The 25,424-nt window shown below is 34.1% G+C and overlaps 1 protein-coding gene across 8 annotated transcripts in view; it reads left to right on the top strand.

Moving 5' to 3' along the window:
- The window catches only part of Fam172a (family with sequence similarity 172, member A), a 333,594-nt gene that overhangs the window by 44,907 nt on the left and 263,263 nt on the right, over positions 1 to 25,424 (top strand). The gene's annotated exons all lie outside the window — the stretch shown is intronic.

The following is a 25,424-nucleotide window of genomic DNA, read 5'->3' as shown; positions in this document are numbered from 1 at the left end:
AGGTATGGTCTCATTTTATATCTGAGCTGGCCTAGGCTGTGATCTGTCTGCTTGGATTTGTTCAGTCCTTTAGGATGACTGGTGTACCCCACTATCTTCATCTATTTTGCCTTGTGTCATAGCTGGAGTAACAGGTGCATACCGTTGTGCCCAGTTTTGTTTGAGTGGAGTCTTGTGAAATGTTATAGCCTTGAACCAACCACAGCCCTCCTATCTTTGCTCCTTCATAATTGCTCTTTTACCTTCTACTATTTTCTCATTTTGAAATATCTTCTGCCCCTTGTTGTAAGACCTTAACCTTCACTTTCCTTCTAATTTTCACTTTTAATATCTCCTTCATTAGAAAAACTCCCTGAATTTCCTCTGCTACAATCTTTTTTCTTTTTTAAAAAACATGTCTTATGTGAAAAATGATTTAAAGTTATTAAAGATCATATTTATTTTAAATAGAAAGTACAGTAAAAGAAAGTACAGTAAAAAAGTGAGAAAATGTTGATACACTGAAGGCATTACTTTCGTTGTATTTTTCTTTTTCTTTTGTACATTTTTTTGTTGTAAAAATGGTGTTCAGAGGGGTTACAGTTACACGAACAAGGTAATGAGTACATTTCCTATTGAGATTGTTGCCTCCTCCTTTGTTTTCCTCCACCATCCCTTCCCTCCCATTTCCACAACTACCTCTACCACCACCACCAAAGTTGTAAAGTTCATTTTCAACATAGTATCTTGTACATCTCATTGTTACAGTGGGTATCCTTATTTAAGCATTTTATTTTTTCCCTTACCCTCCCTGAATTAGAGAAGTGTATATACAAGATGCAGAGCACCAACATCAAATACAGTGAAAACAGGGGTTATACCATGGGAGAGGAACATACAAAGAAACAAAAAAATCATATGGTACATTATAAATATGTTAGCAAGAAAGCAAAAAGGTATTTGTGTCCCTATCTTGGTGTTCATTTCACTTAACATTATATTATCTGGTATATGTACATAGCTTTAGGCCTTTTTTTCTCACAATTCTTTTTTTTATTGTTAAAATACTGTACAAAGGAGTTACAATTACATGGGTAAGGTAATGAGTCTATTTCTTATCAGGCATTGTTACCGCCTCCTTTGCTTCCCCTTACCATCTCCCCCCTTCTCTCTTCTCCCCCTGCCCCCCTTCCCCCGCGCCAAAGTTGTAAATTCCTTTTTTTTCTTTTTTTCTTTCATGCATTTGTTTCTAACGTATTCATAAGATTATTTCTTTGTTGCTTTGTATGTCCCTCCCCCACAGTATAACCCCTGCTTTCACTATATTTGAGGTCGGTACAATTTGTGGGGAAAAACAAGTCGTTTAAGGATAACTGTGGACCCGTTACAACAATGAGAAGTACAAGTTGTCATGTGGAAAACGAACTTTACAACTTTGGTGGTGGGGGGGAGGATTCAGTGGGGGGGGGGTGGCGGGAGGCTGGGAAGGGATGTGAAGGGTAAACAAAGGAGGAGGCTGCAATGCTTGATAAGAAATGTACTCATTATCTTGCCCATGTAATTGTAACCCCTCTGTACAGTATGTTCACAATAAAAAAAAAAAGCTTTAGGTCTTTATGCTTGTCCTACACATGTATAGCTCCCATGGTTTCCCTCATTTGCAATATTTTTCTTATCAGCATATGACTGGTCATTAGATTGTTTTCAATGCAGTAAACATTCACTAATCCATAAGCCCCAAAAGAAAGTTGAAAAAATTTTCAGTGTGATCATGATATTTATTGAAAAATAAATACAAGTGATGGAGATACATAAATTGTTCACTACAAATTCTGAATATGTGCATTTTAGAAAATTTCTAATTGTTCAGAATTTGAACATAAAAAGATGTATGTTTTCTTATTGGGAGAAAGGAAAATGGTTATGGTAGTTTTTTCTGTTTGTAAAGCTAAACAGTATTAAATACGTTCAGTTTCCATTAAAGTTGAGAAGTGCCAGATTGCTAAAGCTTTGCTACTTAAGATTATTTTTAAAAGTAAACTGTACAGTAGACCTTGGTCTTCAGGTATATAGTTCTAATGAGACTGCATTGAAGAAAAACTTTGAATGCTGAAATGAATAGAGTTTAGTACTCTAAAATTATTCAAGTTTAGCTATAGCATGCTTCAAGTTTACCTAACCAGGTGTAGGCTCCATTGTTATAAAAAAGTTGTATACATTAATTTTGCTCACCAAAAGCTACTTTATTTCATGCTCTTTATCTCAGTACCATAGATGTTTGATCCATTTTTCCTGTAATACTGCCCAACTTTTGTTAAAGGCAGGCTGCCTTTAAATAAATCTAAATTTTCTACTTGATTACTTAATATATTAAGCACATTATCTCACCTTTTTTGCTTCGGAGAATTCCTATAACTACTTTGTGTTTGGGGCATCATTTGAATTTGAGGAACACATGTTTTCCCAAAAATAAGAGCAGGGTAACACTGAGCAGATCACATGTGATTTAAATACAGAGATTATAATGCTGGAACCACTAACAGGTTTTCCACATCCACCGACTATGTGATGTATATGCAGGAATTTAAAATTGTTTATGAAATTTCTTAAGATTTTTTAAAAATTTATTTGTTTATCATATTCTGTCAAAACAACAGTAAAAATCTGTGAATAAAGTGAACTTACTGTTTTCTGTTATAAAATTATAACTTTCATAGTTAAGCTTCAGACTTTATCATTATAATTTAGAAAATACAAGTATTTGCAGAACTGCCCACAGTTTAAATCAACCCTTGTATTTAAATTCTGGAAATCACATACTTTATGAGACCAATAATATCTTGAGTTATACTAAGAGAAGAGGTATGGAAAGCATGTTTCAAAGTCCTGTACATAGGAACACTGATAATGTTCCTCTTTCTTCATCAGTGATTAACGGGAAAGATTCAAAAGATAGTGAAAATTTGAGTTGCTGCTGTAATAAACTACTTTTGATACGTGTGAAGTTGAAATTGTAACAGAACATTTTGCATTCCACCAGCAATTTAAAAGAAATCCCCCCCCTTTTTTTTAACGTTTTCCTACTGAATACCACATTTTGTCTTTAACTGAGAGCTACTATATATGTTCCATAACTGCTGTTTTAGTTTATGTTTATTTCTATTTTAAAGGGATTATTATAGCAGTCATTCAGCAGAAATTGTTTTGAAGACTTGTTCCTGAAATGCTCTATCATTTCTATGTAAATTAAACTTATTGTGTAAGTAAAATAAACTGAGATGTCAGTTTGTTTTTAGAATGTAGTGCCATAATATGAAAAAGAATATCCTACATTCACAGTTGCATTTTACAGTCAAAAAATGCTTTTGCTAATATGTATGAAATTTTGTAGTATCCACATGTAACTTAAAATACTTAGCCCTTAATAAATTTGAAATTTTTCTCTGTTTAGGAAGATTCTGACAGCTTATAGTGGTGATAGAATAGCGTGGAATGGTAATTTTCAAAATAGAAGTCTTGAGTATATGTATATTAGAGTTGAGTGTCAAGAAATAATGTTTCTTTTACACTCAATCAGATAGAATAAAAAGGCTATCATGTTAAGTAGTAAATAGTATGGTACAAACAACATGTTACTTGTAAAATTTTCTTGACAATCTCTTTCATGTCAATACTGAATTACTGTTTTTTTTTTTTTTTGATGCAGCATCTCACTGTGTAGTCCAGGCTGGCCTTGAACCCAGTGTGTAGCTCAGGATGGTCTGGAACGTGCAATCTTTCTGTTCCAACCTCTGTACTTATAGAATTATAGGGGTGTGCCACTATACCTGACTTTTGAATTACAATTAATTGGAAAAATTATAATGTAGCAGAAATTATAATGAAAGATTTTTTCCCCTAATTTGGGTCTTTATAGTTTTTGTTGTTGTTGTTTTATATTGTCATGACCTCTGTAAGAATTAATAGTCAGTGTGCTTAGTTACAAAACACTGGAATTAGGTAGTCTTGTAAACTTGGTTTTTTTTTGTCCGACCCCCCCCCCCCATACCTGGGTCTTGAATTCTGGGCCTGGGTGCTGTCTCTGAGCTTCTGTTGCTAAAGATGAGCTCTCTATACTTTAAGGCTAAGCACCACTTCTGGCTTTTGGGAACCATTTAGTGGAGGTGAGAGTCTCATGGACTTTCTGGCCCAGGCTGGCTTGAATCTCAGCCTCCTGAGTACTTGAAGGTATGTGCCAGCTCCTGGCTAAGCTTTTTTAAGCTTCTTTATTAAGGCTTAGGATAATACAACAAAAGGGCTTAATTTCCCTACCCCCTCATTCAAATTGATAAGCTGTCTTGTAAAATAGTAGAGAAGTACCAAAAATTTTAGATCTTTGTAAGTGATAATGAGATTTTTCAAAAGATATGAATCAGTAAGATCTTACAGGATAATCTATTTCCGGAAGTACAGCTTACTTGCTTAAATCCTGCAATCTACCACTTGTTCTGTGCTTAGACCCCAACTTTTTCTTCAGTAAATGGAAAAGGAGTCTTGAGGGTTTTTGTTTTTGTTTTTTGTTTTTATTTTTTGGTCTGGGCTGCCTTCAAACTGTAACGCTCCAGGATTACAGGTGTGTTGTGAATCTTTAGCTCCTGGCTTAATTCAATGAGTATATTCAGCTATTTGAAATGAGGTTGAACTTAAATACAAGAACAATATGAACTATCTTTATTTTAATGCTAAAATATGTGAATATAGTACAATTGTATATAACTAAAACTTTCATCATTTAAAATTCATGCATTCTTTTACTGTATTGGCCATCAGGAGATATATGTCAATCACATCTGCGAAATTTTAGCAAAGTATTTTCTAGTCTAAAATGAGAGTACAATTATTTGTAAGTTTTTGAAAGAATAAGGTCATACTTCCCATGTCATTTATATACTTTAATATGCCATGCATATGTTAGGAATATGGAAGAAAAATAGAGCTAAATTGTTTTAAAAGAGTTCTAACTTTATATAGATATATGGAAAACAACAGCAAGAAAGATAAAACCATTTATGTCCCTATCTTGGGGTTCATTTTGCTTAGCATCATCTTATTATATCATCTTATTATTTGTACATAGCTTTTGACCTTTTCTGCTTGCCCTGTCATACACTAGTTATTGCAAATAAGAGAAACCATGGGACCTATGCTTCTTTGGGCCTGGCTTAGTTCACTTAATATAATTTTTTCCAAGTCTTTCCATTTCCTAACAAATGGGGTGGTGTCATTCTTTCTGATAGAGGCATAGAATTCCATTGTGTGTGTGTGTGTGTGTGTGTGTGTGTGTATGTGTGTATACATATATTTGTGTGTGTGTGTATGTATATATATATATATATATCACATTTTCTTAATCCATTCATCTACTGAGGGGCATCTGGTTGGTTCCATATCTTAGCTATAGCAAATAATGCTATGTGATTTTTTTGTTTCTTTTGTATGTTCTCCCCGCTTGGCAAAACCCTTGTTTTCACTGTATTTGATTCTGGTGCTCTGCATCTTGTATATACATTTTTCTAACTTGGGGAGGGAAAGGGAAATAACAAAATGCTGAAATAAGGATACAGGTTGACCCATGTAACAATGAGATGTACAAGATACTATGTTGAAAATGAACTTTATGGGCTGGGAATGTGGCTCAGTGGAAGAGCACTTGCCTTGCATGCCTGAGGCCCTGGGTTCGATTCCTCAGCACCCCATAAGCAAAAAGAAAAAAGACGGAAGTGGCGCTGTGGCTCAAGTGGTAGAGGGCTAGCCTTGAGATGAAGAGCTGAGGGACAGCGCCCAGGCCTAGAGTACAGGCCCCATGACCTGACCCCTCCCCCCCAAAAAAAAAGAAAATGAACTTTGTATCTTTGGGTGAGGGGAGAGGAGGGAAGGGAAGGGATGATAGGGGAAAAACAAAGTAGGAGGTAACAATGCACAATAGGAAATGTACTCATTACCTTACTCATGTAACTGTAATACCTCTGTACTGTAGTTTTATAATAATATATATAAATTAAAAATTAAAAATAGCCAGTCAAAACCTTTATTATTTCTATTATAAGGGTTTTAATTTTTTTTGCTTTTCCTTGTCCTTTTTCTTTGTCTATTTGTGTTTATTAATATCAAGTTTACCTTCAGTATTAGATTTGAAGAAATGACCATTGGCCCAGAATTGGTTTGTAGTTTCTTTTTAATTCCATCTTATCCTAGCATCCATTTTATAAGTGGCATACTACATCTAGGGTGGAATTAGCAAATAGGCACTATAGAATTGAAAAGAAAATGTCATTGAAATAATTTTCATGTTAGAGAGGAAAGCTGTATACCTCTTAAAAATAATGTCATTAACATATGAGCAGACATACAGACCAGTTGAATAGAATATACATAGAGAAATATTTTAAATGAAACCAGAAAGTGCTATAAAAAAGTAGAACTTTTACTAATTGATGGATCACCATACATAAAACATAAAATTTTGCTATTTATTACAATGTACATTAAAATGAAGTACAAATGAAGTAGAGATCTTAATGTAAAAATTGAAATGGAACCTACCATACCCACGATTATGGTCTTGAAATAGCAACTTAGTAGCAATGTTTGTGGCTTAAAATTTTCATATTAAAACAACATGAGTTCTTTAGAGAAATGTCAAATTCCAATGTAGAGCAAGAAATGAATGTTGTTGTCCTAGATATTTGTTTTATCAAACATCAAGAAGACTTCAAAAGTTTACTTGCTCTTCTAAAATTTGAGAACAAGACAAAACATAACTAAAACTCATTCCCCTTGGGCTGGGAAGGTGGCCAGTTGTAGAGTGCTTGCCTCACATGCATGAGGCCCTGGGTTCAATTCCTCAGCACCACATAAGCAGAAAAAGCTGGAAGTGGCACTGTGGCTCAAGTGTAGAGTGCTAGCTTTGAGCTGAAGAGCTGAGGGACAGCGCCCAGGCCCAGAGTTCAGGCCCCACGACTGACAAAAAAACCCAAAAAACCAAAAAGCAAGCAAGCAAACAAACAAAAAAAGCCCATTCCCCAAACTCCTATAAAACTCATTAATACACAGTCATGAACTAACAGTTTACAGAAAAAGACTTTTAAAAAACATGGGAAGAGATCTCTAACCTCAATAACTATATTTAATAACCTCACGGGTTGATGAGCTACACAAAAACAAGACTTCTATAATGTTGTTGGTAATATAAAATAAGAACATTTTATTTTGGGCTTTTTCTCCAAGACTGTTACTTAGAATATAATTATCCTTTGATATTCCAGGGATAAATATTCTCAAACACTTAGGTCCATCAATATTAGTACACCCAGAAATCTCTTCTCTTAAATTGCAAAATATTTGTATAAAACCTATAAGATCTTCTCATATACTTTAAATGGACCATTTGTTAGGATTGTATTTTTAGCATGCACTCTTGAGGACTGAAGTGATGTCTCCTTCTAGGACAAAACAGTGACTTGTTTGCCACTTGGTATAAAATTATAGACTTCTATACTTTGTACTTCTGTGTTTGATCCAAACCACTGTGTATACAGTATCCATCTGCATTTATGTAACATTACCCCCACCCCCCAGACAGTTGGGGTCTAGGCAAATAATGAAAATTAGATTGACGCTATGCCATGAGTAATAAAGGTCTTCTTTTGCCTTTTACCCATGAGTCTTGTATCTGCAGTCAACATCCATAAAACAGTAACAGGTTAATTGATTTGCTTATAGGTAGGGCAAAATCAAATTGCAGACCTCCTTTGATGATTGAGTCCTTAGTAGATATTAGAATTCTTATGTGTTCAGTTTGACTTCTCACTTCTGCTTGTAAATTGATCTGCATTTTCAACATCTGAAGACCCAGGAGTTCTGCAGGGCCCTGCTTGTTCTGGTTATCTGGGTAGTACTATCGTTTTTTCAGTTACTTACATGAGAAAATTCATTATCCTTGCATTCCTTATGTTTACCTAATGAACCCTTCTGTCATTTTACTTTCTTAGCATTCTGTCTTTCAGTTTTCACTTTTATTGGTTTAGTTTAGGTCTGTATAATCCCTTAACCAGATTACTTAAAGTTCTTACTACTATGCAGCGAATTGTACCTGTGTGTCCAAATTCATATTTAAGCCCTAATCCCCTTGCAATTGTATTTGAAGTTAGGGCTTTTAGGAGGTCATTAAAGTGAAATGAGATTATGAAGGTGGGGCCTTAATCCAGTGAGACTGGTGGGTGGCTTTAAATGAAGAAGAAGAAAAGAAAAGTCTTACTCTTTGTGCTCATACTGAGGAAAGGCCATGTGAGGACTCCGTGAGAAGATGGCCATCTGCAAGAAAGCCTCCACCAGAACCCAAATTAGCCTGCATCTTGATCTTGGACTTCTGTGCCTCTAGAACTAAGAAACAAATTTTAGTTGTGTAAGCCATCCAGTAAATGGTATTTTGTCATGACAACTCAAGATCACTAAGACATTTCCTTCCCATGTGATCCTTCCGCTGCCACCATTTCTGTTTCTTTGAATCTATTCTTACACTTGCTATTGGAAATACCTTTGAAAGATATGTTCAATTTTGTCTGTTTTTAGAATCTTTATGTGTTTTTCTAAAAAATGAAATTCAAAGTACCAGTATTGTTATACCTGAACTTTTATAAGTTGACCTTTTGATATTTCTTTAGCTTTGGTAGTTCCCTTTTCTCTTGTATGAGATCCTACTTGTCCTATGTTTGAGCTATATAAACCTACTTACATGTTTTAGTATCTTGTGCTGTTTTAGATCTCAGACTCTACTCATGCAGAGAGCATTTGGTGCCAGGGATCCTGCTTCACCACCCCTTTCCCATCTGTTTGCAGAATATTTATTCATCTTTTAAGCTTAGACCAACCTCTGAAAGTTCCTTTTCTGATCTGTGTAGGATAGAATGACCTTTCTCTCCTTGGTGCCTCATTACATGCTTTTAAAGAAGTTCTATTGTAGAATGCATAATATTTTATTTCTCTTAGTTCTTACTATTTTTTTCTGCCCTAAGTAGATATCAGGTCAAGAATCTTGACATACTATGGCTAAGTGGATAGTTAAGGTTCTTCAAAGAAACAGAACCCAGTTTGAATCATACAGGTATATCAACACACACACACACACACACACACACACACACACACACACACACTTGTTTTAAAGAATTACCTTACATAGTGTTAGAGGACACACACACACACGCACACACACACACACTTGTTTTAAAGAATTACCTTACATAGTGTTAGAGGACACACACACACACACACACACTTGTTTTAAAGAATTACCTTACATAGTGTTAGAGGTCAGTAGGTCCAAGTAATGGGATAAGTAGGCTAGAGACCCAGGAAAGAGACATCATTTTATTCCAAAGCTAGTTTATTCTCAGAATTCTGTCTTTGGGAAAAGTCAGCCTTTCCTCTCCTAAAGCCTTCAAATAATTAGATGAGGGCTACTCAGATTATGAAAGAAGTCTGCTTTTCTCAAAAGCACCAGGTTATATGCAAATCTCATCCAAAAACAATCTCACAGAAACACCTAAAATCATGTCTGATAAAAATATTTGGGAAATATGGTCCAGCCAAGTTGACCTATAAAATTAATCATCACAGACAAATGATCACACCAAAAGATAGAATTTAGTCTAAGTATGCTATAAGGTTTTGTATACATGATTATTGCTTTATTCTCACCAGGAACTCTTTCTTTTTATGTTGCTTAGTAGCTTCCTGCACACAGAAATGAGGTTGCTATGCATTTCAGAATACTATGGTATGACAGACATGCAAGTTCTCTTTTGTCCCTTATAGACAAGAATCATTCTTAGCTTTAGTCATTGAGGTTTCATCAATCTGGTAGGAGTTTCATGCAGTATAATTTGATGGCCAGGCAGTTCATTGAAATTTCTTCCCAGAAGTTTTCCTTGGAGGTAGAAGTAACTGGAAGAGTAAGAGTCAAAAAGTACTGCGTATATCAGAGCCCCATTTACTTATCAGCAGTTGGTGCTATTCATCATTATAGTGGATGAACAGACGGTCTCCAGTTTGATGCCACTCAGGTTTTCAGATTTTAGACCTTTCCAGGTTCTAAGCAGGATTTGTCTTTAAACATGGCTTCACCCTTTCAGACATCTGGTATAGTGTTTGAAAATACAAGGCACTAGGCTAATGTTGGGCTAAGTGGATTGCAGTCTTATTCACTTATTCATTTACCTTCAGTTACTATTTCTCTTATATATTTATTTGTTATTTGTTTTAACTAGAACTAGTCTGGCTTCGAAAGGGACATTGAATTTTTCTATGATGCTGGTCCAGTTTGCCAGTAGTGTTTCTACTTCAGTGCTTTATCATTCAGGCAACATGGGATTATATAGATAAACTCATGAGTTTTTTTTTTGTCACTGGACAGTACAGATGCAATTACTTGTTTACTGTAGTTTTGCCACATGGAATAAAGACATAATTCATCCCATCAAGCTTATAGATATGTCATAAACATTTAAAAATATTCTGTGATAAACGTTTAATGCTGTAATTACAGTTTCTTGCTTCTAGCACCCATAGTTCAGATCTCAGTCTTGGAGACCACTTCATCAAATAGAGATCGAGAGTGGAGGATGCACTCTTTGGTTCCCTATATAGATGTGTGGTCAGTATCTTGTGTAGGCCTCTAAGCCAGTCCATTATACTTTTGTTTCTATTACATGGTCCAAATTTCTATTTTGAAGTTCTTGTTTCATCTCACTCTGATGATGATAAGAAATGTGATACGTCTATTTGATGTCCTTTTTTCTAACCCATTGTTCCACACTGTATACCATACAGTGTGTTTTTTAAAAATCTGAGAAATCATATCTTGTTTTCAATTGGTATGTTTTTACTCCTCTTTTATTGTGTGTTGAGTGTTTGAGTATGCTACCAGGTTCACAAAGTTCTGAGTGCATGTTCCTGCCATGCCTATGATAGTCTCAGGTCCTTTATTGTTTACTTGTGAGCTGTGTACAGAGCCTTCACTTTAGGGAATTTGTCTTGCACACAGCCTTTCTTCCTGGGATAGACAAACTTGTCATTTTTTCCTCAGAGTATAAAGAATATGCTGGTAAGCAGTTACCACTGCATGTCTGCAATTCTATAAACTTAAGTGACTACCTCAGGGGAGCACATTAACATATTTACTTTGTATTTCCAATCTGTTCTGCTCCTGTTTTGATCTGTATCAATATATCCTACTTCGTTAGTCCCTAAAATTCCATGGAGCCATGTCTTATACACCTAGGCAGCACTCAAGGGTTTTTGCCGTAGACTTTCAGACTGTATTTTTTCATTACTTCAGTACTCTAGTTTTCCATTATCCATCTTCTTAACCTCAGCCATTCACGACCACTCATTGGTCAGAATACATGAGAGCATAAGTCTCTCATTGTGCCTGTCTTAATTGAAAGCACTGCTTTAACCCAAAACACTATAATTATCTCAGGTTTCTAAAATTATTTTCTTTATCCACCCAAAGCAGTTTTATTTAATGAACTATATAAACTAGTGTCCTTCAAAAAGAATGTGTGGTATTGTGACACTAATGTTCTTATCCAACAGCCATTTCTGGGCAACATTCATAGGCTCTTTGTCTTAAATTGCAGTGTTTTGTCAGAAATTTGCATATACTTCCATAATTAAAAGTGTGGATGTTGAGTCCCAAAGCATTGATCAGCTTTTGCTAGTTCAGAAATAGCCTGTGTTGGAATATGGCTCTTTTTTCATAGCTTGGATGATTAGAAGTTATTGATATTTCCAAGTATACGTATGTGTCATTTGTAATCACAACCCAACCAACTGTTGTGCTTTGTATTAACTTATAAGTAGGTAAGGATAGCTATTCTTACTTGCTTGTTAGATACTATTAGTGGCTACCACACAAGTTATTCCTAAAAGCTTAAAATTTGGGTAGGTCATTGACTTTTTACTTTCCTGAGTTTGGTTATTAAGTAGAAGAGCTAATACGATAAGCATAGTAAGAGTTGAGTGGCTCAGGCCTGTAATTCTAGCTACTCAAGAGTCTGAATCCAGAAGATCACAGTTCAAAGTCAGCCTTAAAAGAAAAGTCTGGGAGACTTCTTCTCCACTTACTCAGAAAAAAACTGGTTTAGAAGCATGGCTCATATGGTAGAGTGGCAGCCACTCAAGCTGAGCAAACCGGAGTATATATCCAGTACTGGCATAAAAAAAGATAAATGATAATTCTGATATTAAAAACAAGAAAATTATACTACTAATTTCAGGTAGATAATTTGAGTAGCTATTTGAAAACAAGATAAGGATGTTAAAATAATTTATAAATTATATTGAATTTTAGTGATCTAATAAAAAATTTCCTAGGATATTTTTCAATCAGTGTTTACAAATTTAATGAGGGAACAGTTTTCAACTAATGTAGCCAACCGAGTACCTAATAATTAGGTAAAATTAACAAAAGAGATGACCTAAGGTAGAGTGGCAATAAGAGTTCTCTTGGAGTCTGATGACAGATAGCTGTCACTTCTTACCAAATATTCGTTAAGATTCACATTGGTGTCATTTGTCAATAGTCCATAGCATTAGACGAGAGACACAGCCTTGAATCTGCTGAAGTAGCTGTCCACTCCTCTATGTGCAGAGATCTATGAAAATGTGTTGCGTTTTTTTCAGAGCCAGAATAGCCTTAATTTGCATACGTTCCTGCAAAAGTTTAAAAGCAAAGAAATAATTTATTGTTTATTACCAAAATGCATTATTTCGGTTTCATTTTTAAAAAACTGTATTGCCCATATTATTTTAAAGTATTTTTGTGCTGGTTTTATGCATGAAGTGCCATCTATTAATGATCTAATCTCTTGTATAAGTAGACTATTACTCATACTAAAAGTTAACTATGGTAGCGTCCATCTTTTGTCCATTTCGACCTTGTAAGTTGTTTCATCTGAGTATGATGGTTCAGGCTGTTATAAGAAGGGGTGAGAAATAGTGATGGTGTATACACATTGTCACTGTTAATACACTGTTTTGATATTACTTTGTTAATTGCTACAGAAGTTCCCAAACAATCCTAATTGACAGCAATTGTTTATAAATTATAGATAAGATACATTCAAATGAGAAATTTAAAAAGAAATTTGCCTGGCTTCTTTTTCTCTTGTGTTTTGTTTTGGCTATACACATATGCTGAGGCCCACTTTCTATCATTCATCTACTTCTTCTCTCTTACATTCTCTACTGGCTTTTCTCAATAAGCATTTGAATATGTATACACTAGTCTCCTATCTTAATGTGCTTTTACTTTTGTTGGTCATTTAGCAATATTTGATATTGGGATTTTTTTCTTTTTTTTGTTAGTGCCTATAATCATACAAAAATTTCTTATTGTGATATTTCTATTAATGTATACAATGTACTTTGAACAAATATAACCCATTTACTCCTTCTTATCTGCTCTTTGCTTTTAAACGACACTAACAGGTTTCAGTAGTTTATTTTGATATATATATGTATGAAGTGCTTAGATTATATTCAACTACCACTTTTGATTTTTTTTTTTTTTTGCCAGTCCTGGGCTTGAACTTAGGGTCTGGGCACTGTCCCTGAGCTGCTTTTGCTCAAGGCTAGCACTCTACCACTTGAGCCACAGTGCCACTTCTGGCTTTTTGTGTGTATGTGGTACTGAGGAATCGAACCCAGGGCTTCAGTGCATGCTAGGCAAGCACTCTACCACTACACCACCTTCCCAGCCTATCCACTTGTGACTTTTTAAAAAATATTAACTACAGTCTTGTGGAAGTGTTTTCCTACTTTCCTTCCTGCCCTCTTTTAACATTCATTTTCTATCTCATTTGCAGCTTCTTTTACTATTTTTTGAATCCTTTAATATTAGATTTGCTGGTGCTCTGTTTTGAGTCTTGTGGTTTTGCTATTTTATTCATTCTTCTTTGATGAGTAAATCTACTCTAGCTTCTAGCACCACACTGGGACATTGAAAATCCATTGTATACCTCTATCTTTCTCTGCTCTGGTCTTAAACATCATAACTCTGTCCTGCGTTTTGCTGCCTATTTTGTAGATGGAGTGTAGTGGGTTTTTCTTGAACTGTGATCCTCCAGATTTCAGTTTTCTAAATAGCTAGGATTAGGTATGATCTACCCTAGAGCCCAGTTTATTTATTTGTTGAGGCAAGATCTTGCTGTGTAACTTAGGCTCATATTTGTTTAGATTAAGTATTTATTTAAAAAATCTAATTTTTAAAGACAATACTTTTTTTTTTTAAATATTGGTTATGGGGCTTGAACTCGGTCTGTGCGCTGTCCCTGAGCATCTCTGTACTTTACCACTGGAGCCACAGTGCCACTTCCAAGACACAATACATGATCCTGACATTTTTCAGAAATCAAATTAGTTTATTCCCAAAATGCAAATTTTCACAACCCTGTTAAAAGGAGTTTATTCTTTGAACTTGTACAGAAACCTACATATTGCTAAAATGTTATCAAAAGACCTTTTAAAAAGTGCCAAGAAATGAATTATATATTTAGGTTTATTCTTAATACTAGCAGCAGGAAGAGCACATTGTGAGCTAAATTAGTTAATTGAAGTTGGAATCTGTACTACCTTTATACATAGATCATATACCAGAAGATAATTAAGAACTGCATTAAGATAATCTTGAGGATCACTATGCTCCAAATATTTTATATGGTAAAAAAGCACATAAATACATTATGTAGAACATACATTAATAAGAATTTGCTTATGATTGTTACTTGAGAATAAAATTTCTAGTTGTTACTGGCGACAAATTGAAGGCAGTATGTATGACTAATTTAACTTTTGTTCTTATGGAAAAAATTAAATCTCATCCCTTGAACTATTTGATTTCAGTGGAAGTCTACTGGGCTGGAGTGGCTCAAGTGGTGTGGTCGATCACCTGTCTAGAAAGGCCCTGAGTTCAAACACCCGCAGATCTACCCTCTCCTGCCAAAATACTATTTTGGCCTTTTTTAAAAAAAATCTATCTACTCAAAGCAGTTTTAATTTTGAAATAGTTTGTAATTTTTGAAAATACTTACAATTTGGTAATTTATCTTCACCACTTACTCTCTAACATCACCTAAACCTAGTGTATTAGTATCTACATCTATACTATTTCCACATGGTTAGGAGTATATTGCAGTCTGAGAGACACCGATCAACTGTTTGGACCAATTGTGAGTTTGTGTAACCTATATTACCTTGCTTTTGGCTAACATTCTTAGAAATTTTAATCAAATTCCCAATTATTTATCAGTTTTTTCTTAACATTTAATTGATGTTCCAGAGTTTTAAAGTTAGGTGTTATTATTTTCTTGTTTAAAATAGCATTTACAACCTCTCTATAGAATAAAAACTATAGAGAATTATTCTTTCTTTGTAGATTCTAGCCACAAACTTAAATTTGTAGTAAGGATAAATACTGGATGCTTGTTGTGGTGTGAATGCACACTAATACTTAATTTCTTTATGTACTTTGCTTGCAATACAGAAAGATTCTAAGTTTGTAACAAAACTATACCTGCTTGGTTTCATTTTGCTCACCGTCTTGTCCTCTGGAATGGCAGAGAACTGACATAAATATGCTGCCCTGGCTTGCTGTGTCATCTCATGCATTTCATGGCTTTTGCCAACAGCCTTGAAACCATAACACACTTAACTTCTTAGCTTGCAAGTAGATGAAATCTCAAGCCCTTCTTTAGAGTTGATTAAAATAGATGAATCCAAGTTATAAGTTTCCTACAATAATCTGATACAAATATTAAAAATTTATTTCAGGTAGTGCTGTTTATTTTCCTTTTACCTTTAATCTTTCTTAGTTAATATATGTTATTTCCACACATAGAAAATTTGGACAAAAAATGGACAAAACCTTTTTCTTTATGACTTTTATGGCACTGTATGATAGAGATACTGAAAAACGAACACATGGGCATCAAAGTAAAACCTGTAAGTTTTCTCTTTGATTTTTTTGTTGTTATTCCTGGGAGAACTCCTGGGGAGTTGTGACTTTTTGTCCTTTCTCTTTCTCTCCTTTTTCTCTCTTTTCCCCTTTCCTCCGTCTCTCCCTCCATCCTTCCTTTTCTCCTTAATTGTTGTCTTTCACAGATGATTTGCTGGAATAGTAACTACTTCTATATTATATTGTTATGATTCTTTATAACTAAATTAAGGCTATCCTAGTATTGTATAACCAAAATATTTTTTATTTTTAGTAGTAATTTTGAAATAGCTAGCTTTTATTTTCTGTTGAAAAAAGAAATAATAGTGACTTTGTTATTGTCTATATGGAAGCTTAAAAACAACTTTTGTTGTATAAGCAGTTTCACGTTTTATTTTATGACTTTACCAGAGCTTATGCTTTTCACCAATTAAAATAAACATTCCTCTTTTAACTTAAATTTATTTAAGTGAAATAAAGAATATGTGTTTCACAACTTCAAATTTCTATCAGAAAAACCATATGACTTCTTGTAGTTGAAAATGTTTAACTGTTTTCATTAAACTTTAATATGAAAATTGTATATTCTTTAAGAAATTATATAATACAAAGACATTCTGTGGGCCTTTCCTGTTTCACCCCATTGCTAGCAGCTTGCCAACTTAAAATACATTATCATCTGTAATGTAGACAGAGGCACAGTCAAGACAGCACAGTGCCATCTCTAGGCCCTCTTACTAAAGACACATAGGCTAACACCCCCCCCCCCTTTCTAAACCTCTGAAAGTCATTGATGTTTCCTTGCATTCTATCCTCATCATTTCAGTACTTTTCCATAAGTAGAGTTATTAAGTATATAATCTTTGAGAGTAACTCTTTTTTTTTTTTTTTTTTAGCAATTTTCTGGAGATTTCTCCAGTTAATTGCACCTATCAGTATCACTGTGTATATCACTGCGTGTGTGTGTGTGTGTGTGTGTGTGTGTGTATGTGTGTGTGCATGTGTGCATGTCCTTCTTGGGGCTTAAACTCAGGGTATAGGCCCAGTTGCCGAGCATTTTTGTGCAAGGCTAGCACTGAGCCGTAGTTCTGCTTCCACCTATTTTGCTGGTTAGTTAGTAATGAGAGTCTCATCGACTTTTCTCCCCACACTGGCTTTGAACTGTGATTTACAGCTCTCAGACTCCCTAGTAGGTAGGATTGCATGCATAAGTCATTGGCACCTGGCCTGTATTTTTGTTAGCATATATTAGTTGTATATTTTTACTACTGAACATTATTATGTAGTATATGCAAGTACATACCTCACAGTTTAACTATTCACCACCAGTTGATGGAATCTGAGGTATTTCTAGTTTCAGACCATTATAATAAGGTTGCTGTAAAAAAAAAATGTATATGGGTTCTATAGCAGGAATCTTTCTGGAATTAAAGCCCAAGAATGTAATTACTAGGATGCATAATAGTGAATTTTGATGGTTAGTTATGTTTTTGTTTGCTTTTTTATAGACTTACTGTGTAGCACTGGCTGACCCCAAACTCACCATCCTGTTGTCATAGCTTTTCAAGTGTTGACATTACAGGTGTGCACTACAATACTGGCCTTTTAGTTTTTTAAAGAAACTGACAAATCTTTTCTAAATTGACTATAAATTCTTATCAGCAATATAAAAGTCATCTAGTTTTGCTTTGATGTGGTCATGTTTGTTTTTGTTTTGGCTATTCTGATAGATGAGTATTGATGCTTCAATGTAGTTTTAATTTGTATTCTTCCTAAGGGTTTCTCATGCGCTTATTTGATATCTGTATATTGCTTATTTTCTAATGAGATTATTTTTTCCTGTTACAATTTGAGAATGAATTTTTATATATTCTAACTATAACTTTTGGAATATAAAGTTTACAAATAGATTCTCACTATTGTTCAAATTTGACTACTTGATAAAATTTGTTACTACCAAATTAATATTTGTGACACTTTGCAGTCTTTTTTAAGGAGGCAGTGTGGGACTAAAAACTTGAGTCTTGGGGCTGTGAAGGTGGCTCAGTGGTAGAGCGCTTGTCTTGCATGCATGAGGCCCTGGGTTCAGTTCTTCAGCACCACATAAGCAAAAAGGAAAAGCCGGAAGTAGCACTGTGGCTCAAGTGGTAGAGCACTAGCATTGAGCTGAAGAGCTGAGGGACAGTGCCCAGGCCCAGAGTTCAGGCCCCACTACTGGACCCCAAAAATAAATAAATAAAATAAAAATAGAAATAAATAAATAAATCTTGAGTTTCTGACTACATGTTCTAGAGGTTTAACCCAAAGATACTCAGTCCTCTCATTTTACTTCCATTATTGGGAACGAATACTTTTTGGGGTGCTTCATCTAAATAATAGTAGTCATTTATTATGTCATACGTTTTTCAAGTGTTCAAGTGGTAGAGCACTAGTCTTGGGAAAAAAGCTCAAGGACACTACCAGGCCCCGAGAGTAAACCCCAGGACTAGCAGAAAGAAAGAAACCCTCTCTTCCCCCAACAAATTAAAGTTTGGATATAACTGATTATATTCATAGGCAAAAGACTCAAAATTGGCAACATAGTATTGAGAGAGTAAAACCAAGTTGAAAGACTGACAGTATCCAACTATGGGGCTTCATGTAAAGCTATAATAATCAGGGTAATAACAGGGAATTCATTGAGTGCAACAACAGAAAATTCCTAAAAATAGACCCATATGCAAGTGACCAACTGATCTTTGAAAATAAAATGGAGCAAAGATAGTCTTTTTAATAACTGCTTGTAGAGCACCTGAACATACGCATGTGAGAAAGTGAATTCAAGTATAGACCTTATACTGTTCACAAGTGTAACTCAAAAATGATCATATACATAAATATAAAATGCAAAATTGTAAAAGTCCAGAATATAATAGAAGAAAATTAGTTGATGTTTGATATATTGATGAGTTTGTAGATTCTACAACCAAAGTGTGATCCATAAAGAATGAATAGAAGATGAACTTTATTTGAAATTGAGTTAATTAAAATTAATCCTTGCACTATGGTAGTACACACCTGTGGTTTCAGCATGGAGGAGACTAAAGTAGGAATATGAATTTGAGGTCAGCCTGGATTACACAGTGAGATTCTATATCAAAGAGGGAGGGGCAGAGAAGAAAAGTCACACAATAAAAATATTTGCAAAAATATACCTGATAAGAATCGCTACCACAAAGGTATAAAATATCTCTTAAAACTTAATGATGACTATTTATTTTAAAAAGGAGCCAAACACCTTCCTTAATAGTCACTTCATCACTGATGATGTACAGGTAGAAATAATCGTACAAAAGGATTGTTTAGTTTCATATATCTCTTACCAGGAAATGCAAATCAAAACAATAATGAAATACTACTGTCATGCTAGAATGACCGAAATGTGAGACACTGATACTAAACAGTTGTTGGAATGGGAGCTCTCATCCTTGCTGATAGCCATGCAAGATGGTTTTGCCACATTGGAAGGTAGTTTGGCTCATAGATAAGTTAGATGATAGATAGATAGATAGATATAGATAGATAGATAGGTAGATAGTTAGATTTATAACAGTTGCATTCATAATCGCCTAAGCTTGAACACATTCAAAATGTGTTTCAGTAGGTGAAAGAATACATAAACTGTAGTCTCTCTCATATTATTTGGTGCTGAAAATAAACAAATAGTAAGCCAACAAGAGACAGAGAACAATTTTTAATATAGTGTAAGTGAAAGAAACGCATATAGAAATGCTATAAACTTTGACTTCTATTTGAAAAAGTAAAACTATAACAAGAGTTAAATTAGTGTTTCCAGAGATTATAGGAAAAGACACAGGATTTTTAGGGAGTGAAAATTCTGTGTATGCTACTGTAATGATGGATATATGTAATTGTCCAGGGCTATAGATGAAACCCAGGTAACTATGAGCTTTGGGTAATTATGAAATGTCAATGTAGATTCATCTACATTGGTGGTACCAATGTACCACTTTAGTGGTCCTCTCGTGGAATGTTGACAGTGGAACATCTGTGAATATTTGAAGACCAGGAGTATATGAAAAGCTTCTGTACATTCCTCTTAATTTTACTATGGACCCAAACAAGTAAAAAAGGCTTAAAGAAAAAATCATTTTCTGGGCAGTACATTCTATAGAATAATTTTCATGTTTTAGATATATAATAAAATGAATTGTTATAGTACATTAGAAGTTTATTATTAATTACATCATAGACAACTAATATCCTTCAAAATGGATTCAGTACAGACATTTGATCATCTCCCCTTTCTAACCCTTGATAATACTCCAAGGTTTGCTGCTGAGTTTGAGAACTCAAGATAAGCCTTAAACTTGGATTCTCTCTGAAGGTATAATGAGCTACCACCCCAGCCATTTGGCACATCACCCATGTTATTTTAGAAAAAAATGCCTTTCAGTGGAATGAGATTATTTTACTTTAGCAGTTTTCTATGTTATAAAGTTTAATTACAAGTTTAAATGAACAGAAGTAAATTTGTACCCATATGGCATTAAAGTATGTTAACTTTAGGGGAGAGAAATAATATGAATAATGCTTAGAGTTGTTTTTCTGTGCCAGAAATAAATGCATAACATTCTTAAAATTGTATTTGCAATAAAGTGTACCTGTTTAAGAAAAGAGTAATATGTTTTTTGCTGTTTGTTGTTGTTCTCTTGGATCATGGTCAGTTCCAAAGTAGATTGAGAATTGCAGCCTAGTAATGGTTTTACAAGTATCCTAATAACTGGGAAACTAATCTATTGTGAATTTCCTATGTGTCTATTGATGTCATTAAACACAAGCATATTGTATTTCAAAATCATTTAGTCATCTTCACTCTTACTGACAGTTGGTGCATTAGTTCATGTTAAATGGAGTATCTCTTCAAACTACCCTTGGCATTTTCTAGATTATATGAATTATGAATTTGATTATTAAAATTAACCTTTTATGTTCATCTGGTATGTTGTTCTGAGCCAATGTCCTTTTGTACTAAATTTTTATCATCTTTCTGTGCTCTGAAAAAAATCTTTATTTAGGTAGATATTTAAATGCAAAATATATTTTGTATGAAATGTCATTTTAGTATATGTAGTTTGATTTTTACATAAAAATATTTTGCAAATATATCTTATTTAAGCCAGAGGAAGGACAGAAATAGTCTACATTTGTATATCTTTTCATTTTTCATCTTTCATTCCTTGCAAAAATAAGAAATATAAAAATTAGGTTAAATTTTAACATTCTCTAAGAAAGATAAATAATATTTTACTTCCAAAGTGTATGCTAGTTGATATCCTCACACCATCCCTCATCCCAAATTCAATACTCTCTAGGTTTTAAGAACATTTTGTTAAATTAAAGGGAAAAGATTCTAAGAAATTATGTTTGGCTATTATGTCATAGGCAGATGGGCCTTCTCATTACTCTCTTTATTTTATTCCTCTTCATGACTTTGCCATTTTTTTTTCTGATTTTTACAGGAGTGCTTGCACAAGTTGTTAGTTGAACTGAATAGAATCCTTTGAGGATTCACTCATGTGTCCTCACATATCTGCATGTGTGTGTATGTATATTTATTTGTATATACAAACATGGACGCTGTTAGATTTTTCTTTGAACATTGGGAAATTTTTGTCATAACAATAGGATTCTGGTTACTATGTGATAATTTACTATGGAAATATATTTTAATTGAGTATTTAGAAAGTCAATGTAAAATACTTAAAGTTGAATAGTATATCTTAACAAATCTAGTACGTTATTGACTAGAACAACTAGTTGTTGTTCTAGTCAGAATGCTTTAAATTACAGAAAATTGTGTTTGGTTTATTATTACATATAGTGTCATCTGAGGAGGAGGGTAACTTGATTACATGAAATTATCACATCCTGAATTAAGAATTCATAAATTTCAAGGAAATTTGAATTCCTTTTTATAGTAACTTTTTCTTAGAGTTAGAGCAGATGTGGCTTGAAGGACAGAAGACTAGTTTGTAAAAATGTTAAAGATAGTAGGTTTCTGAAACCTAAGGTTAAGTGTGAATTTTGATACAGAGTATGTTCCATGAAAATATTGTATATTTGCCTAGGGTTCTGAAATATCATATTAAATATAGGATAACTAACTGAACCTACACCACGTTGTTTAGGAAAGATTATTCATTATTCATTTGTATTCTCCCATCCAGTTCTTAGAACAGTTGTCTTAGTGATAAATGTTAGTGTTAAAATCAACTGAAGTCACAGTCAGTGTACAGGTAAAATATTTGTTTGCGAAAGATGAGTTTGGCTGAGCTAGACATCCCTTGGAGTCAAACAAGTTGCTCAGATAACTTACATTTTGTGATGGTAATTTAGTGGAAATTTTAAAGAATAAGGATTTTAACAACTGTGAAGTAAAATCATCTGGCAGTTTCAGCTGGTATTCAGAAACTATAGATGAACGGTTTAATCACGGATTATATAGCCCCTGATTCATTTGTTTACTTTTAATTATCTGTCTCCTGAGAGCAGATACTCAGTGCCAGTGCTCTGGATTAGTAGCTGACATATCCAAGCTTCTCAGTAAGTATTTGTCAGTTGAGCCACATTACCTAGCAAATAGAAAGAATTAAGTTTCACATTGACTAATGTCATATGCATTGCTATGATGAGAGCAGTAGACTTAACCCTGATTTCATTGTATTTGATGTTGATATAAGTTGTGGAGGGGAAGGGCAAAAACAAATTGTTTAACTAGGGATAAAGATGGACCCATTGCAACAATGAGATGTACAAGTTGTTATGTCGAAAAATGAACTTTACAACTTTGGTGTGGGGGGGAGGATTGGGTAGAGGCAGGTGAGGGGAGTATGGGAAGGGATGAGAAGGGGAAACAAAGAGGAGGCAACAATGCTTGATACAAAATGTCCTCATTACCTTGCCCATGTAATTGTAACTCCTCTGTACAGTATTCTCACAATAAAAAAGAATAATTTACATGAATAAAATATTTTTAGCTTTCTTTCAAACAAGAAAATACTAAGTATCTCACAGATCATTTATGCTTCTTAGAAAACAGTAAGTGTATGCTGTTACAAATGGATAGCATTTTTAAGGCATCATGTATTTGAATACAAAGACTAATGATTGAAATGTATAAATTTATGAAAGCAGTTACTTTTTCAAGATTTAGGTAGGATATATCACTGGAAGTCATTGTTTAGAGAAGAGATTAGCTAGATGCCTTAGTGCACAATATTTGTTTGAAGTATTGGAGGGACTGGTATGAAAATCCTGACTTAGATTTGTGAAAGAATCAGTATTTATATGGGACATATTAGTGCAATGAACAATCCTACTGATTTTGGGCCAGCAGAACATTCTAGTAGCATTCTCACCCAAAGTTGGAGTTACAATCTATACACTTTCTGTAAGTTTTAAAATCCCTGTCCATTGTTTTAGTGATTCAATTAAGGTGGTTGAACATACTCGTTACTTGATTTTTAAAGACCAGTGGTAATCATCATAGAAAAATTTAATTTTTTTAAGGACAGAAATATATTTAACACCTTAACAGTCAATATATATCTGCCTGTGAATGTATCTATGTATGTATATTTGGTTATATGTATATGTACATAGGTATATATAGGCATATAGATATTATTAAATCAAAATGTTCACAGCCTTCCAAATTAGTTGTAGCTGCTAAATAATTCAAAAGTAATTTGGGATGACAATCTTGGCAAATATAATGTGTTCTAAGAGGGTCTGAAAAGAGATTTGTTCTCCACGTATTTCATTATTTTCAAGCACTAAACTGGTATTTGAAGAAAAGTATTGAAGAGGATGGAGAAAGGCATCTGTGAATTCTGTTCCAAATTACATTACATACCTAATAAAATACTTCTAGAAGTTTATTCTAGTTTCAGGAACTCTTTCATGTTGTGCTGATTTGAGGCCAGACTATAAAATTTGTTGACTTATATTTATAAATTTATAATAACAAATGTTTTATAAGAACATTAATGTGTGAGTTTGTTTTGTTTTGTTGTTCTGTCGGTACTGGGGATTGAAGTCAGGGCCTCATGCTCTTGCTCTGCTTTTTCCAGTCACAGTTTGTGCTCTACCACTTGAGACCTACCTCCAGTTCCATTTTTCTGGTTAATTGGCGATAAGAGTCTCAACGATTTGTCTGCCCAGGGTGACTTAGAACCTCAAGCCTCAGATCTCTTGAATAGCTAGCCTTGCTAGTATGAGTGTTTTGAAAAATATTTAAGTACACTATGTAGTTAACTATAGACAAATTTTTGTTTGTCAGACCTCCAAAATATATTCACTTTGTCTAAGTGAACAGTGACTCCCAACTCCCACCTACCTCCAGCTTTTGGTGACTACCATTCTATTCCATATCTGTGAGTTTGATACTATCCTTCCTTTGACTTATTTCATTTAACATTATGTCTTCCAAATTCATCCATGTTGTCATCCATCCTGTATGGCAAGATTTCCTTCTCTTTGAAGGTCAAATAATAGCCCATGTGTGTGTTTCTTTATCTGTTCACCTATTGTTTCTGTATCTTGCCTATTGTGAATAATGCTTAGTGAACACAGAATGCAGATTCTCATTTTCCATTATTTTGAATATATACCAAGAAGTAGGATTGAGAAACTACTATACTGTTTTCCATAGCAACTACATGAAATTTTTTCCTTCCACCAACAGTGTACAAAGGCTCCAGTTTCTCAAATTTTGACATTCTAGTTCAGTTATTTGCTCTTGGAATGTGTATAACTAATGTGCTTCTGCTTCAGATAGCCCATACTTTTTGCTAATAATCCTTTTGGAAATAATTTGTAAAGATGATTTACCAATACTACAAACTATATTTAAAAAGGACTTTCCATTTTTGAAACCTTTTGGGGGGGGCCAAGGCTGAGACTTGAACTCAGGGCCTGGATCCTGTCCCTTAGCTTTTTTGCTCAAAGCTAGCCCTCTACAATTTGAGCCACAGCTCCATGTCTGACTTTTTGATGATTAATTGGATGTAAGAAAATCTCATGGACTTCTTGCCTGGGGTGTTTTTGAATCTTAGTAGTAAAGTCTCAGCCTCCTGAGAAGCTAGAATTACAGGTGTAAGCCATTAGCGTCTAGTGATTTTTATAACTTTTATATTTATTATCTTTGATTAGGTCTGCATGGTCAATCTCTTTTTTGGAGTTGCTATTAGAAAGAAAGAACCAATGATATATTTAAATTTGAGTTTTACAAAGTTGTAAACCCTTTATTTACATTGCAACAGAAACTCTTCATTTTGAAGTTCTAATTTCATAAAGATAGCTCTGTAATTTACGGGTCTTGAAAATATACTTCTGAAATCATCTT

Source organism: Dipodomys ordii, unplaced genomic scaffold (assembly GCF_000151885.1).
Source record: "Dipodomys ordii isolate 6190 unplaced genomic scaffold, Dord_2.0 Scaffold59, whole genome shotgun sequence".
NCBI lineage: Eukaryota > Metazoa > Chordata > Mammalia > Rodentia > Heteromyidae > Dipodomys > Dipodomys ordii.
This window is presented reverse-complemented; position numbering and strand designations above follow the sequence as displayed.